Source organism: Colossoma macropomum, unplaced genomic scaffold (assembly GCF_904425465.1).
Source record: "Colossoma macropomum unplaced genomic scaffold, Colossoma_macropomum, whole genome shotgun sequence".
In the NCBI taxonomy this organism is placed as follows: domain Eukaryota; kingdom Metazoa; phylum Chordata; class Actinopteri; order Characiformes; family Serrasalmidae; genus Colossoma; species Colossoma macropomum.
This window is the reverse complement of record NW_023494795.1, coordinates 15,545,991-15,563,483: the sequence shown is the minus strand read 5'-3', so window position 1 is coordinate 15,563,483 and position 17,493 is coordinate 15,545,991.

Below are 17,493 nucleotides of genomic sequence, written 5' to 3'. Positions count from 1 at the left end.
GCAAATGTGTATGAAATTAAGGTGATAATTTTTTTTTGTGAATGTACATTTTATTTCTGTGAATGAACAACAACAGTGTGAAAAAAACAGTATATGGTGTATGTAAGGTTTGGGTTATTTACATGCATTTAATTTTTTTCCCAAAAAACAAGTACTGGCCATTAAATGTTACAGTACTTTTGACAGTGATACTTAGTGAAAATACTCGACATGCACTGTAATATATATAAGCACTCTAATGACTCTTGTCATGGTCTCATATTACATGGAAAGCTTAAAGTGATCTTATCTTTCAATAGCTCACACACTCTAGTGTCATATTTTAAATGCACCCCTTTTCAATTGCAATAATGACACTTACCTTAAGGTGGTCTATAACGTTTTTGTTTTGTGGGAGGCATAAGAGCAACACAGTTCATCCTTGCACATACACACAGAAACGCAAACATACTGAAACAGAAATATAGAGGTTGGCTTGCAGTGAGCTACTCTGCTTCTATGTTTCAGGTACAGGTGCAAATCACTGGAGGAACATTTCCTCCCTCCAATTTCAGAAATTATACATTTCCTTTACCAGCTACCTACCAGCTTCTGCTACAGCAAGCTCACAATAATGTTATATTTCACAGCAGTGTTGCAAGTTTTATCAACTACAACATGAACAGAACATAACACTGACCAGGTCATGAAATAGCTAACACTCTTTTCCAACAGTATTCAGAGACAGGATTTCACAGCAAGAAATATCTTACCTGAAAAATCTTAACATGCAGCTCTGTCTGCACTGCACTGACATAACATTTGAAAACTCATAAGAGTGCAAGCAGAAATAGGCCTTATCACAGAAGTGATATCAGAAAAACAAAAACTACTTTGGAGCAAATTAAAAGGTTTCTGTATTAAAAATCACAATGTAAAGACTTGTGTGGCACATGCCATATCTGGCTTTCAGTGTAAACAAAATAAAGTTTGTATGTATGTGTGTATTTGGAGTATTTTACAACAGCTTCAAGTGTGTGTCAGCCAAACAGAGTTTAGAACCAGACCGATCTGCCCCTACTAGCACTTACTGCAGACTGTGGGAAGGTGGAGCCAGAAGACTCAGGCTTAAAAAGCAGCTTAAAAGGATAATGAATCTAGCAGGTGTTTCACTAAAGGTGTTAAACATAACATAGTTAAACACCCTTATTTTGATGCCTTTTTCCTTTGGGCCCTGATAGCTTGTTTATACAACCCATTCTTGACTACTACTAGTGATTTTATCTATACAACATATTTTTAAATTGCTAAGAGGAAAACTGTGTGAATGTTATTTCCTTATAAATCTATCACTTTAAGATTAAACCAAGCCCAGATCAAACAATTAAGCTGGCTCTGCTGCTGGTGGCGCTGCTGTAGACCACAATAGTGGAGATCAGTCCAGCCAATCCACACACTTATTTGACTGACATGCCACACAGTACGAAAGTGTCAGGAGTGTTTGCATATATCTGAGTTTATTGCTGCTGACGTTGGATGTGATCACTAAAACCATTAAATTGTTCGCACCACATTTCCAAGGCTGCACTATAAAGTATACACTCCTAGCCAAAGCCCTACTAATCAATTAGCACTCAGTCTCAGTCTAGTATGCATACATTAATTTCAAAATAATCATATTATCTGCAAATAACTATATGTTATAAGTGATTCCTGCAAAAATGCACACAAATGCAAAAAAAAAGATACACATAAATTGTTCTCAGCAGCCTGACCTAATAATCAGCCCCTTATCACAGACATACACATCACTTGCATTTTGCCCTGCTCTGTGGCAGAGCTGTTGTGTTGTAAACATAGTTTTGCCAGTGTCTAGATATTGTTTTAATCTTTTAAAATGGGTCAGGGACAGAGCATGCAGTTATTACATTTACACTGCACTGCCAAAAGTATAAACAAAGTAAATGAAGTAAATGAAGAATTAAATCTTTGTTGGTTTGCACTAATTTAAAGACTACCCAGGGCCGTAACTAGGATCAAAATTTTAGTGAGGTCTGCTTTGCAAAAAAGTGACCTACATCACACAATGACAAAACTAATCGCTAAACACAGAAAAACTAAAATCAGTTCCTCCTTTCATTTTTTTAACCAAATCATTGCTTTTTTACCCATCCATAATTGTTGTGTACTGTTTCCTTTCCTATCCCTCTAGTCTTCCGTAAACTGCTATTACTGTTCCATAAACTCTAGTTACCCTGTTTAATTTATTGAATTAACCATCTACCTGTTCATTTTCAGCTGAAAGTGCATGCTTGAACCATATTTCATTTAAACTGTATATTTTTAAGTTATATTGACTCATAAACAATGTGTTAACTCTAGGATTTTATCTTACTGTTCTGTTTTCAAATATTTACCTTATGCACCTTTCCCTTGAGAAAAACTTATTTAAGGTACACTGTTGGATCTGAAAACCATTGTTGTACCATTGAGAGTCCATTTATATTGTTTGTACCATGATGAATGAAAAATGTACCTGCACTGTGCCTTTTCTCTGACAGTGTACATATACTAAATTAATTAAAAGTTATATTGATTAATTTCGTTTAACTCTCCCTGTTTCTATGTTTCAGTGCCTGTCTTTTCTGCTTTCTTCCATCTCGGTCCTCACAGATTACTGAAAAAGCGTACATTAAAAATACTTCATGAAAGTCTGTTTCTACCAAACCGCAGCTAACAGGAAGGAGGGAACTCATACAGTTAGCCAGTTAGACATAATATAGCCACAGATACCTGCTGATTTCTGGGTTATATTACATGATATTGTGCCATCAATTTGCTAGCTAATAGTGAACTTTCTCATGCTTTTGTATCATTGTTCTTCAGTAAAATGATTGTATATAGAATCATGAACATTTATAGAACCCCTGAAGAACCATCATCATCAAGTGTGTATGTTATGAGTAACACAGTGCAACTACCATTAATGAACTACCATTAATTTTTTATCTAATGTCTCTAATATTGCCAACTACAGAGCCTGTAGCCTAAACTGAGCAGCTATTGAAACAAGCCTAAAGCATGCAGATTTAACTAGTTATGTGTTCCAAATAAATAAAAATTACAATCATAATCTGGTAATTACCCTCATAAACTCTCACATGTTATCCATCTATGTTGTATGTTAGCCTGTAGTATGTGTGCTGGATACCTGTAACACTCCATCTCAAGCTGCTCTGGGTAACATTAGCATAGCAGTAAACACAGCGGGAAGATAAGGCCATGGCTAAACCACAGTAGTTCTGAGGTCACCTGAGAAGCAGTCACTACTGACTGTGTAGTCTCGTCACTGTTTCCACCTTGAATCTCATAAAACACTTCAGAAACTACTGAGAACCTCAGTTTCCGTATGCTGGCTATGAACATGATGGGCACTAACAACGAATCGAAGGCTTGAAGCAATTGTGGATAGCAACTGTTGCTAAGTAGTGATCAGAAGGCATAGAAAGTAAGGCATTTTTTTTTCGGTGGTTAATGTGTCCATAGTTTTTCATAGCTTCCATTCCTTTTAGGGAGGCTTGCTTTCAGTTTTTCAAAGAAATCTACAGGGAATATTTTTTCACACCTCTGAAGTTCAGTCTAAGAAGTGGGTTGCAATTTGTGCCTCTCACATTCCAAGTAATCCCAAAGCAAATTAAATGATTTTGAGGTCTGGACTCTGGGGTGGTCAGTCTATTGTTCTGTTAATACTAGCAGCTTCTTTGATTTGCAAATTTTCTTTTTTTTCTCTCTCTTTTTACTTTTCTTAGTAACAGCTTCTTGACAGCTTCACATCTTTTCAGACCCATAGTGGTGAGTTGTCTTCTCACAGTGGAAGGATGGACAGAAACACCTGTGGACTTTTCAGATTTGAAGCAAGAGTGGAGCTTGATTTTCTCCACAACACAAATCTCAATAAAACAAATCTGTCTCATATGCTGTGTAAATATGCAAATGAATATATTTTTATTTTATTTCTCCTATACTTTAACTTATGTTTAGTTTTATTTCTATTTTTTTTTATTTCTGCATAGTATATGTAAGTTTATGTGCAATTATATGTCTTGTTACTGAAACGCTGCAATCTATCTATCTATCTATCTATCTATCTATCTATCTATCTATCTATCTATCTATCTGTCTGTCTGTCTGTCTATCTATATATCTATCTATCTATCATCTCAAAGATGAAAGCTTTAAGTACTGTTTACCTGAAGCTGACAGTCTTGGTGGTCTACCAGGCGTTTCATGGTTGTTAGAAGTGCCATTTTGTAATCTTTTAATAATTTGTCTACCTCCAGTTGTGAAAACTCCTGTTTGCTCACTTATTTATATTTGACCTTGACTATATTTGCCTTATTTTTACTTCCTTATGAAAGCAGATTGTCTTATATCAAATCTTCCTCCTAAAAATGAATATCTGTTGGCTGTTGACTGAAAATTAGATAAGTGAAGGGTAGTCTGTGACCTTTGCATAGTACTGTATATTATTAACTTGACCTTAAAAAGTAACAGTGAAAAAAAAATCTAAATATGGTAAACCTTTGTCTTTTTTTTATGTGGAATTGGTTGTGAGTATTTTTGTTTGGCCTTTATGAGGACCAAATGTCCTCATGATGACAGGAAAACATGAATAATTCATAGATATGAGGACATTTGGCTGGTCCTCAAAAACAAAATCTTTTTTAAACAATAACTAAGTGTTGATGACTAAACGGCACAATAACATCACATAAATCATCCCTCCTCTGGCACTGACATGCACACACACCCACAGACCCTACATAACCTTCGTCAGGTGACCTTATGTTCTTACTAGAGGAATGTGGACAGTGAGTTAAGCTTTGTGGGAGTGTGTTTAGGCTTGTGTTCACATCACCAACCTGAACATCTCCAAACTTCCAGCACAGTGCGTCTGGACACTGCTGAACGAGCTTAATGAGGTAAATACCTTGTTAGCGAAACTTCTGCGTGATGAGAGTGAAAGCGTGAGAGTGACTCCAGAAGCAAAACATGCCGGAGCTTTTCTCTTCTGAAGGCCCGTTAAACTGATGGGAGCTGGCTCAGCCAGAAAAAACAAATTAATCAAAGCTGAGTCATGTAGGGTCAAGGCCAGAGCCCACAATCAAAGAAACAGAGAGACCAATACATACACACCCACTCTTGGTATTACTGTGTTTGGGAGGACTTCCACTGACTTGCCCAAAAAAGGTGCCAAAAAAGGTGCTTTGTCTTTGAATAACTACTTTTTTATTGGATCCAAAGGAAGGTCCTTTAAAGAACATTAACAAAAAAAACTCCACATTATCTAAAGGTTCTAATTCAATAAAAGGCTTTTCTTAGAACGATATTCCAAGGTAAGAACCATTCAGAAACCTTTATTTTTAAGAGTGTACGCCTAACCTCAATCCCAAGAATGAGTGTTTTAGTGCTATGTATACTTATTGTATGTATTGTCGGTGTTAGAATGTCAGCCCTTTGTGTCAAAATACAATGAAGAATGGACCAATAGAAATGGTCCATGATGATGTAGAATAAACTCTTATTTCATTCACTTGAAGGAGGTTTTTTTTTCCTCCAAAATATATGAGTTTTGAATGAGAGCCAAATGTTTTTATATGTACAAAATTCCAATGTTTTTATGTCACCAGGGCTAACAAAAACACACTCACATGCACATCTACAGCAACGTGTACTAGAAAAACAAAAAGCTGTGATGCTAACAAATCCACCTTTTTTTCCACCCCCACTCCCACCCTCTTGTTGAGGACATGAGGCTGATGCCGTATAAGGTAATGTAAACCGCAAAAGATGTCCATGTGTTTAACTCGAGGAGGCATCTGAGGACTGGAAAATACACACACACCCACAGACCAGCTTAGGAAATGCTGTGTCAGAACAGCACAAAAACAGAAGTCCTGCACATACACAGAGTACAGCACTTAACTTAAGTTAGCTTTTCTATTGATTTATGATTTAGGTTTTATTTTTTAACAGCAGTATGCATTTACATCAGGGATCATGTTACTTTGCAGTGCTTTTCCTCTGTATCCCACTGAGGTTACATATTGTCACCAAAACTCCAAACTTCTTTTGTTTTGTTGTTAATTATTACTTCATTGTGATTATAATGGCCACTATTATTATTATTATTATTATTATTATTATTATTATTATTGCACCATTTAAAACTGCTAACTACTCTTTACATTACATGAGCATTTAATGATGAGTGGGTCAATAGAAATGTTTTTTAAAGCTACAGTAACAGTTTTATTCACTCCAATAAAGTTATCATTTTGAAGACGTTATGTAATGACAGTGCTGATATGTTGAGCAAATATGTCAGTAGAAGCTTTCCCAGCAAATTTTATTTTATTGATGGAAAAACTGGGAGATGTACAGTATATAAAGCAGGGGTTGAATGACTATTAATTTTTGTGACTCAACTAGTCATTCAAGCAAGTTACTGACTAATCATTATAAAACCAGAAAATATTTACATTTACACTGAATTTAGTCTGAAGCCATAGGTAGCAAATACGTGAGATATACTTGTGCTGACTGGTACTCTATTTAACACATTTGTTTTTGTTATGCGCAATGCACTCAGTGTTCTATGATGTAGTTTTGCATGTCAGTCCAGCAGCCCTTTACAATCAGAGATGGCAGTTCTGACTTATGACCCTGTATCTCAGCTTGCAGAGCCTGCATCTTGTGTATTTCCACACTAATAAAGCACTTTGGGCTTTGTGTTTAGAAAAGTTGATTTCTGTTCTCTCCTCCAACCTGCAGTTTTTACACCTCTGCTGTCCTCGCCTAGTTGACTGCTGCCCACAGCGCCGACTAGAGGATTTATAAGTAGCTTACTAACTAATCTACACAACCCCTTATATACAATAAAGCAGTATTCAAATCTAGGCCATCTGAGCTGGCCATAGAGCTTTAATAAGGGCACTAAAATGATTTGTTAAGAAGAAAACTGCAAACTAATGTACGACTAAACAAACAAACAACTCATTGTGATTCTATGTGTGTGTGTGTGTCAGCTTAAGAATTTCCAAACCTCTCATCAAGGAAGTCCAGTATTTACAGTTTACATCCAATATTTACTTAAGCTATTCAACTCTTGTGTGTCATAGATGGAACTAAACAAATCAATATGATGGATGGAGCGCACTGCGAAGTCAGGAACCAAACCTGTGTTCTTCTAACTGTATTCTTCTAACCAAAACATCAACAACTTAAAAAAAAAAAACAAGGTTAATTGGATTCATGCCTGTATTATTCTAATGTTGTGGTGTTTTACTGACAACAACAATCTTCCTGCCAAGATAAATAAACAATTTTCTTGGCATACTGCATGGCTTTTCAGACCTTTCAAGCAATTTAGAATGCTGCCGCAAGACTACTTACTAGGTCTAACAGAAGGTCTCAGATAACCCCTTTGTTAATATCTCTTCACTGGCTTCCTGTTCCAGTATAAAATTCTTACTCTTACCTATAGAGCACTGCATGGTCAAGCTCCTGTGTATGTGGCTGATTTGCTTTATTCTTATTTACCAGCTCGTTCTCTTAGGTCTAATAGGTTAAATTTACAATGTGTTCCTCATACTTGCTTAAAGACCCATGGTGATCGAGCATTTGAGGTCATAGCACCTAAACTGTGGAACGCTCTGCCCATTCCTATAAGGTCTGCTGATTTTGTGGAATCTTTTAAAAAGCAGCTAAAGACATACCTTTTTAAACAGGCATTTGGGGCATTTGTGTACACCAGGTCTGCATTTTATGTGTATTTTGTTTGTGTTTGCAATCTTTTATATTGCATAATGCTTCTGTAATAATGCTCTGTCATTTGTCTCTATGAATATACTTACTTATTTACTTACTTACTACTTTTGCCCAGTATTGTTTAACCAAAGGATTGACTGAATTAAGATTAAAGCGTTAACTGTGACTTAATTGCATGTGTCCTGCTGATGGGGCCTTTATAAATTCCCATTCCCATCTGTCCAAAGAATAATTCCTGACTGGAGATGTTCTTTAAAGTCAGGCATGGCTGAAGATGAGAATCTAATGTGATTAGTCCATCTTAAATACCACCACCACCGGCCCTCTACACACATTCTTACTGGTACACACCCACTCACGTGAAGAGCTTAATTGGGGAAGCCAAAAATAACATATGTACCATACACACACACATGTTGAGGAAGCAACTGTACTTTGTGGCTGATTCCTCATCCCAGCATGCATTTCCATCTATTCTTACCTGTCCCTTTAATCCTGAGCTATACAGGCTTTACTGTACATATATAGCAAATATCACCATATCTGACACCTGCCACATTTTATGATTGATTACAGGAACAGCACTGTCGCTATCTGTGTATTAACATGTCATTACATAGCATGTGCTGTAGCTCAACCTTAAAGTAATAACAATTTTTTTTACAGCGATACTGTTGTAAGGAGCAGAAATCAGTAGTGTGTTGTGCATGTGTGTGTGTGCGTGTGGGAAACCTTTCTTACACGCACTCCCATGCTTAGACATCCATTGTGTATGGTTTCCTCTGGCTCCTCTCTCCAGCTAGCATGGAAGTAGCCAGACGAGAAGTGTTTATTTGACTGATGTTAAAGCATAGCCAGCATAGCCAACGCTCATTCATATACATAAACAGCCACACATACACCACATGCAAAGTGAATGATGTTGGGTGATGGTCATTCATGCAGTCTCAGTGCATCCGTTGGCACCCCATGTTATCAATACTTGACTAAATGTGAGTGCTTCTTAGCCAGCATAAAGAGAGGAGTGACTGACACGCATGTTACAGCATGCTTCTGCATGGGCATTATAACTGTGCATTATTACCCTCAAATACATGCTTGTTTGCATATCATCATTGTTGGAACAAAAATCTCGTTATTCTCCATTATTTACTAAATAATGTACACAATGTACAAGTTTAATATACTTACTTAATAGTTCACCACCTTCATTCATAAACAATGACTTTCGTTTTTTTTGAATTACCATATAAAAAGGTTTCAATTCTTTTTCGATCACTTGCCTTCCTGCTGCAGCCTCTGCTTTTTCACACTGCATTGTGGGATCTAGCATCTGAATTATGGGTGCAATTTGTGTGATTTATTTTTTGTACTTAAAACAGTTTGGATGCTATTGGTTTTGTATTAAATGATAAAACACAACTGTTGCCTCTAGGCAACAACATGTGGCAATGGAACTGCAATCTGCAGTCCATTCAGTGGGGGTAAAAGAAAAAAATGCAGTTGGAAACACTGCAGGACACCAACGTTTTTACATTCCAATTAGGTGATTTTGTCAATATAATTCTTAGGATACTCTTGTTTTTTCAAGCCTGGACGACAAAAGTGATCAACGTCCATTGACAGTGTATTGGGTGTATCGGGTTCCTGACATCATATAAATTGCAGGTTGCAGCTCCATTGTCCTATGTCGTTGCCATATGAAAACAATTAATATTTTTCCCTTAATACATTTATATTAATTGTTCAATTTTCAATTAAAAATGTGTGTTTCACCTTTCATGGAGTAAAAGAACAGCTTGAAGAATCATTCTAACATGGCTAAAAACAAATGGAAGCTAGTAGCCACCAACTGCCATACAGAAATATGAGATACAACTATATATGCACATATAAAGGGTCAAGGCAAATATTTCAAATTAGATGTACGTAAATATTGTGTACATATATGTCAGTATCAACTATTGGACACATGAGCGCAACATGTGGAGCATACATATATGTCTGACAGGTGAGTGAACACATATTTGCATAATATTTAGATTCACATACATGCTTTTAAATATTAAATCACTTAAATGTTTCAATGAACAAAACTTTCATTCATTTTATGCTTTAATTTTATTTTATTTTATACTAACTTTCACTTCATTAGGAATTATGTGGAAGAAATAAAGGAGATGCATGTCTTAATAATATTATTTTAAAAAGTATGCAAAAAGTTTAATGCATTTCATATCTGTTTATTTATTTACATTCGTAAACAGTCTTATGCACAAGTTTGGACAACCAAAAACCTTATATGAGTAATATATATCATCCATATATGAATAATGCTTTTTTATCGTATATTGATAAATACATGTGTTACATATATACATATATACATATGTTTGTATACATTGATTTCTGGCTGAAATATATGTCCGATATTTGAAAACAGCCCATTTCAAATAAGTTGGCATATATATCACATACTGTCTATGTGCACGTGACAAATAAATGTTGGATGTAAGAGAAATCCATATGTGCTATGTTAAATTTTTAAATTCATACATTCCCATACATCAGATTTTCAAAGGGTTAGCATAACCACACTTGCATAATGCTAGTACTGGCTATTCCCTGTCATTCATTGTTAGCAACATTAGCCTTTTTCATTATTTACAATGAATAACTGAACAATAAGCCTGTAGTTTAAGGGGTTAAAGTGGTACCCAAAGATCGGTAACTTCTGCATCAGCCTCTGTGCAGGAATTCTCCAAGGCTACCATTTAAGTGGAGACAGCAGGAAATCTTCCGGCAATCCTTTCTGTTGACACGTCAGAGCACCACTGCTGGAGAGATTTAGAAGATTTGTGTTTATGATGCAACCGTCAGAGGGCTCATCTTCCCTCCCACACTGTCCCCTTTGTTTTCCATGCACTGAACTGCGCAGTCACTGACGCTGCTCTACGTCACTCCCCAACAGTCACTGTTGAGTAACTCTAACTGAACATTCCATTTGGCTTACTGTCCCCTCGCTTCTGCCACACTCATACCTGATGACCATCACATACTCTTAGTTTACATAAACACTCAAAACAGCAACATATCAACAAATCTGATTTGTCAATTTTACATTATATTACATGCATTACACAGATGCGTTATATGCGTATGTTAAGTATGTTTAACAGTGTAAACAAACTACTATCATGGATAACAATTCTTTTGCTGTAATTTCTTTCTTTTCTTGGTGGACAACACAAATGTATACTTGGTCATTTATGGCCTATTTAACATATTATGACTGCAGGTTTTATTGCCAATCAGGCAAAAGAACAACTTATACAACTAAGACTAAGACTATGACTGATTAAACAAGTAGAATCAGGTGTGCTCCAGCTTGTTTTGAGTGAAAATCTGCAGCCACACTGGCTCTTTGTGGAAAAGATTGGTGGCCCCTGCATAACTAATGGTTCTTTATGGCTGTTTTTCTTAAGTGTAAAGAACCTCTGCATAACATACATTTTCTGTTCAAATGAAAAGAATGTAGCATTTAATGGTAATTCACATATTTTATCGGCTTCAGAAATGCACACACCCATTTTGTGACAAAACAGAAGGCTAACGTTCCATCACTTTAACTGGGTTTTCATTACAACACTGCTGGGATGCTGTGCAAAATATAAATAAAACAGAATGTAATGATGCGCAAATCATTTAAACCCTGTATGTAAATGAAGATAATATAAAGACAACACTGTAAATTTTGAAACAAAAAATTTTATTGTTTTTGAAGTATTTGGGAACTGATGAGACCAACTGCTGTAGTTTTGAAAATGAAAAGTTTTCTCATTCATGCCTGATACAGGATTTCAGTTGGGCAACAGTTCAGTCTCCTTCGTCATATTTTTCATTTCATAATGCGCCAAATGTTTTCAATAGATGGCAGGTCTGGGCTGCAGTTAGACCAGTTTAACACCCAGACTCTTACTATGGAGCCATGCTGTTGTAATATGTTCAGAATGTGGTTAAGCATTGTTTTGCTATAATAAGCAAAGCCTCCCCTGAATAAGACGTCATCTGGAGGCAGCAGTTGTTGCTTAAAAACCTGTATATATATATATATATATATATATATATATATATATATATATACAGGTTTTTAAGCAACAACTGCTGCCTCCAGATGAATAAGACGTCATCAGACGAAGGAGACGAAATGTGTGTATATATATATATGGTTCAGCATTAATAGTGCCTTCACAGTTCGCCTCAGTCCATCTTAAAGAAACACTGGCCTTTCTTGACTGTTGCCAATTGACCTAGTTAGTTGTGAGATGTCCCACCAGGTGTTTATCATTACACAGCTTTACCAGTGTTTAGTTGCCCCTTTTTTGTTGCTGGCATCAAATTCAAAATGGGCATATATTTTTCAAAAAAACAATAAAATATCCCAGTTTCAACCAATTTTTTTTTCAATTAAACAATAAGTGAATTAAATGATTTGCAAAAAAAAATTGATATTGTTCTTATTACTGTTATTATTAAACATACAGCAAAAATGAAGGGAGTAAAGGCAATCTGTACAAAACATGAGGGTTAAGAGCTTCTGAAATTCTAACTGTGATCAGTCTAACTGAACCTCTGAACCTTTAAACCACGATGGCCTTCTAACAGAAGATAGCTATCAGTGCCCTAAAATAGATCAAGAGTGTTTTGGAACGTTCTTGTTGTTCTTGTCATGTTTGATGATTTGGCTCACGATATAAACAAAGTGCTAACAGATGTGTGGGTTCCAAGGTCTGTAAACTATAATTGTGTGCTACAGTCCTGTGTTTTGGAGAGGAATGTAGGGTAAGTGATACGCACAGACAACAAGTGTACATATTTGTGCACTGTAAAGGGGTCATTTACCTCCAACTGGTTTGCACAAGACCATGTTGTGCACTGGTGCGCAATTCAAGTGTACTTGTTGGAAAATCTGACCTCAAAATAACAAGGCGTTTTTCATCCTTAACATAAAACAGTGACACATCGCATACACGTCACACACAAGGACAAACATCTTTGAAAGTCCATTCTTGGGCAACAAGACTGATATGTAGTTCAAAAGGAAGCGGCTTCCGGGCGTAGTGAGGAGTTTGTGCTTTGTCACTGTCAGTTGTGTGTATAAGGGGAAATCGTTAGCCACGCAGTGACCTTGCCCCTGAGACGGGGATGCCTTGTAAACGAGAGTGTGAAACAGCGTGATTTGGTATGGGGTGAGATGTGAGCATCACATGGTAATGACCTGCAAAAGCTGCTGTTTATCTTGGCATGGCGACCATAAAAAACCATGAGTCATTTCCACCCAACAGGTAATAAACACTCCTACGCGTTACTCATCAACACGTGCGCCACACACACATACACACACTTGCACACACCTCTGGAAGCCTATTACAGTTTCCAGTAAAAGAGATTGATGGATAAAAAAAGAGAGTGACAGACGCTAAGAGATTTGCATGTTTTGTGACAAGTTCAAATGTGCCCTATAGTGGAATTACAGCGTACAGTTAGAGTTACGTGATAAGCCCGCAGGGGCTTGTTTTAAGATTAGCTACACAAGCCCTGACCTGTCACTCCTTTTACACTGCAGTAGAAAGTTGATGGAACAACACTAAGAGGTAAACACACATTCACTGTCCCACAGAGAACAATTTAATTTTCCCCTTTAAAAAAAAAAAAGGTTTCTGTATTGCTCTTGTCTTGGGCATGCGGTTCTAGGCAATGCTTTTCATTTGAACAGAAGATTTACATTATGCAGAGGTTCTGTATAATTATAAAAAACATCCCTAAAGAGTCAAAAGATCTTCTATGGCAAGGATCACCAATCTTTTCCACAAAGGGACTGTGTGGCTGTAGGTTTTCATCCCAATCAAGCAGCTGCGCACCTGATTCCACTTGTTTAATCAGTCAGTCTCAGTCTTAGTTATATAAGGTGTTTATCTAACTGACTGGAATGAAAACACGCAACCACTTTTGAAAACCACTATCTGTGAACACAGTTTGTCACTATGTCCACAAACACAAGTTAAACCTCTACCAAAAAAAAAAGTCCAGAAACACCGCTGCCTTCTGTGGGCACAAGCTCATTTAAGACGGACTGAGGTGAAGTGGAAAAGTGTCCTGTGTTCCGACAAATCAAAAATTGAAATTCTTTTTAGAGGTCATGGATGCTGCATCTTCCAGACTAAAGATGGGAGGGACTATCCAGTTTGTTATCTGCGCACAGTTCAAAAGTCAGCATCCGTGATGGTACTGGGTGCATTAGTGCACATGGCATGGGTGACTTGCACATTTATAAAGGCACCATTAATGCTGAACGATATTTACAGGTTTGAGAGATCCCAAATGACATCCAGATGACATCTTTTTTATTTTTTCTTTTTCAGGCCTTGCTCATTTCAGAATGGCAATGTCAAATTCTGAACGCATTATAACAACATATTTCTGTAATAAAAGAGTCCGGGTGCTACACTGGCCGAACTGCAGACCAGACCAGTCACTTTTTGAATATTTGATGCATTATGAAACAAAAAATATGACAAAGGAAACCCTTAACTGCTGAGCAGCTGAAATCGTACATCAAGCAAGAACGGGAAAACATTTCACTTTCAAAATTACAGCAATTAGTCTCCTCAGTTCGCAAACACTTATAAAGTGTTGTTGAAAGAAGAGGTGATGAAACACAGTGGTAAACATGACCCCCGTCCAAACTTTTTTGAAAATCAAAATGGGCATATATTTTTCAAAGAGCAATAAAATTTCAACATTTGATATGTTGTCTTTTCACTATTTTCCAATTAAATATAGGGTTTAAATGATCTGCCCATCATTGTATTCTGTTTTTATTCTTTTTCTTTTTTGGAAACAGGGCTGTGATACTATGATACTTGAGGCATTTTAAGTGTGATACGCATCATGATATTTTTTTTCTGAGGCTTGATAAGATGGAACAATAAAAACACCACCAGCAGTGTCACATTTACACAAGACTATCATAAACTGCAGTCATTTTTATTTCACGTTTCACACACTGCACTGCATAAAATCCAAATAAACATGACTAATTATGCTCACTTTGTAATGAAACATGCAGTTGGTCAGTGTTAAGTACTGGTGATGTCCAGTATATGCTCAAATATTGGCATATTGCCCACCCCTACAAAGCGATACCAATATAAAAAATACTTTACAAAATACAAAATAACTTTTACAAAATAAAGAAACTTACAGTTGACTGGTTTCAATGGATTTCTTCAAGACCCTATCTAGTGAAAAGATGTTTAAGGAACCAAACATATTTCTTCTATGGCATTACAATCACTAGAATCGCATTAGTGGATTAAACAGATGTTTTTAAAGAACCATCCAGTGAAAGGTTCTTTTACAGAACCAAAAGTGGTTCTGGCATTGCTTTAAAATAACCTTTAACAATTCCATCGGAGAACCACGTTTGGAGCACTCTTAAAAATAAGGATTCCAAAAAGGCTTCTTGCCACAGAAGAACTTTTGGTAACACTTTATTTGCATGGTCCACTGTAGATGCTTTGTAAATGCGCAGTATATCTTTAAGTAACATTTAACTTAATATCCATTAAATGCAACTGAACCTGAAGTTGAGTGTTATTTGGAGGGTCCAGTGTAGATGCTTTGTTAATGTTTAGTCTGTCTTTAAGTAACATTGAACTAAAAACAAGTTCAGTGTGAAAGAGTTTATTAAACCTGTCCCTAACCCTAAACCTAACCTTAACCCTAACTTCAAGGCAAAACCTACACCTACTCCTAATCCTAATCCTAATCATAATGATGTTGATAATCAACTGAACATCACCTGAAGGTTTGTTAATGATTTAAGTATCTGTAGAGCATCTATAGGGGACCATCCATAGAAAGTGTGGCCGAACTTTTGATTCCTCAAAGAACTTTGCAATAGAGTGTTTTTAACTGTATATCCAGCACACTTGACTCAACTAATTAACTAACTAACAAGCTCCTAATTGTACTGTTGGAGTAAACACAAAAATGTGCAGACTGTTGGGTCTATTGTTCTATGGCAACTCTCCAAAAAACTATTTTTTTGCAGTTTTAAATTGCTCTTGCTCCTTCCAAATAGGTCTCCAGCACTACATGTCCACACAACATGGCTTATGTACAGTGAATCTGGCATAAACACTGTGTGATGTAGTGTGACACTGACTGACTATGTGGTCATAGTGCAAGGAGTTTATCTGAACTTCTGGTCATGTAAACCAGTCAAGAAGAGCTATTTGTGTCACACTGGCATGTCCAGGTAACTTGTCAATGTGTCCTGCATGTCCTGTGTGTTTGTGTTTGTGAGCGTGTGTGTGTGTCCATGTGTTCTTTTTGTTCCTCTCACACCTCATTTCTCACAATACACGTCCCAGAATCGGATATTTGGTGAGCGTTCGTTTCCTGTGGCAGAATGTGCCACATGCTTTGTGTTTACACCAGCTTGATAAGAATCTGCTTTTGTTTAGTTTTTTCCCCTCGTCCGCAAAACACTTTGGAGCAGGCACATTCCAGGATTTGGGAAAAGGTGGTTCCGGCCGGAAAGCTGCATGAACGTACAGGAAAAGAGAACCGGGACAGCAATCCGGATCTGCAGTGGTCCAGCGGCTTTCCATGTTCTTGAACGCCACTGTACATTTCACACACCCACAAACATTCATCAATCAATGGTCAATATTTTTCCTTTCTTTTCCCTTGAGCTTAATTTCGAACTTAATGACTTAACCCTACTCTCTTAAATGAAGGTGTGATTTCGGAGTGTTCTTTGGACTGTTGCCAAAGAAAAAATCCTGTTCTCCAAAGCAGAGGTGTAGCTCGATATCAGTGCATTAGCCTTTTAATCTGAAGCTCCAACTGAGTAAAAGATGTACCTGTGGGACATGTAAAAGTGAGATCTCGTCCCTGATTTAACGATAACTACAAATGCTAAAACTGTCAAAATGTCAAAACAAATGTCTAAGTCAATGCATTTAGACATCAAAGGTAATTGATCATTTTTCACCTCCACTGTAGTAGAATAGCCTAGCCTTTAGCCTAGGATGACCAGTTTTAGGTTTTTAAGTTTGCAGTGTTGTTTTTCCTCATCTGCATCTCAGCTGTTTGATTTTAACCCTATAGTGACACCTTCTAAATGTTCTAAAGAACATTTTAATGGATTGTAAATGATATTTATGACTGTGAAGAACCTTTTTAAAGTTTAAAGAACCTCCACATAATGTACCAATTCAAGTTTTATTTTTCAGAAATGTATATCTAAACCAAGAACCATTGAGGAACTTCTATTTTTAAGAGTGAAACTGTCACTTATTCCTCTTTCACTCTATATATTAATTCTCATAATTGAACAATGTTTTTTTAATACATTAGGCTGAATGTTGTGCCACATACACAGTCTTGTGTGAAAGCAGGTTAAGGGCCCATATCCTATATTTTTTGATGTTTTACCTTTTACCCTCAAGGTCCAGACTGAAACACTTTATACATTTTGTGAGTGGGTGGGGTTACACTTCTGTAGGCTGAGTAGGTGGAGATAAATAAATGTGTTGATTTTCCTGATTTCACAAAAACAGTAAAATCAAAATGGACTGTTTTTACAGCTTGGTTTCCATATATGGCCTGTAT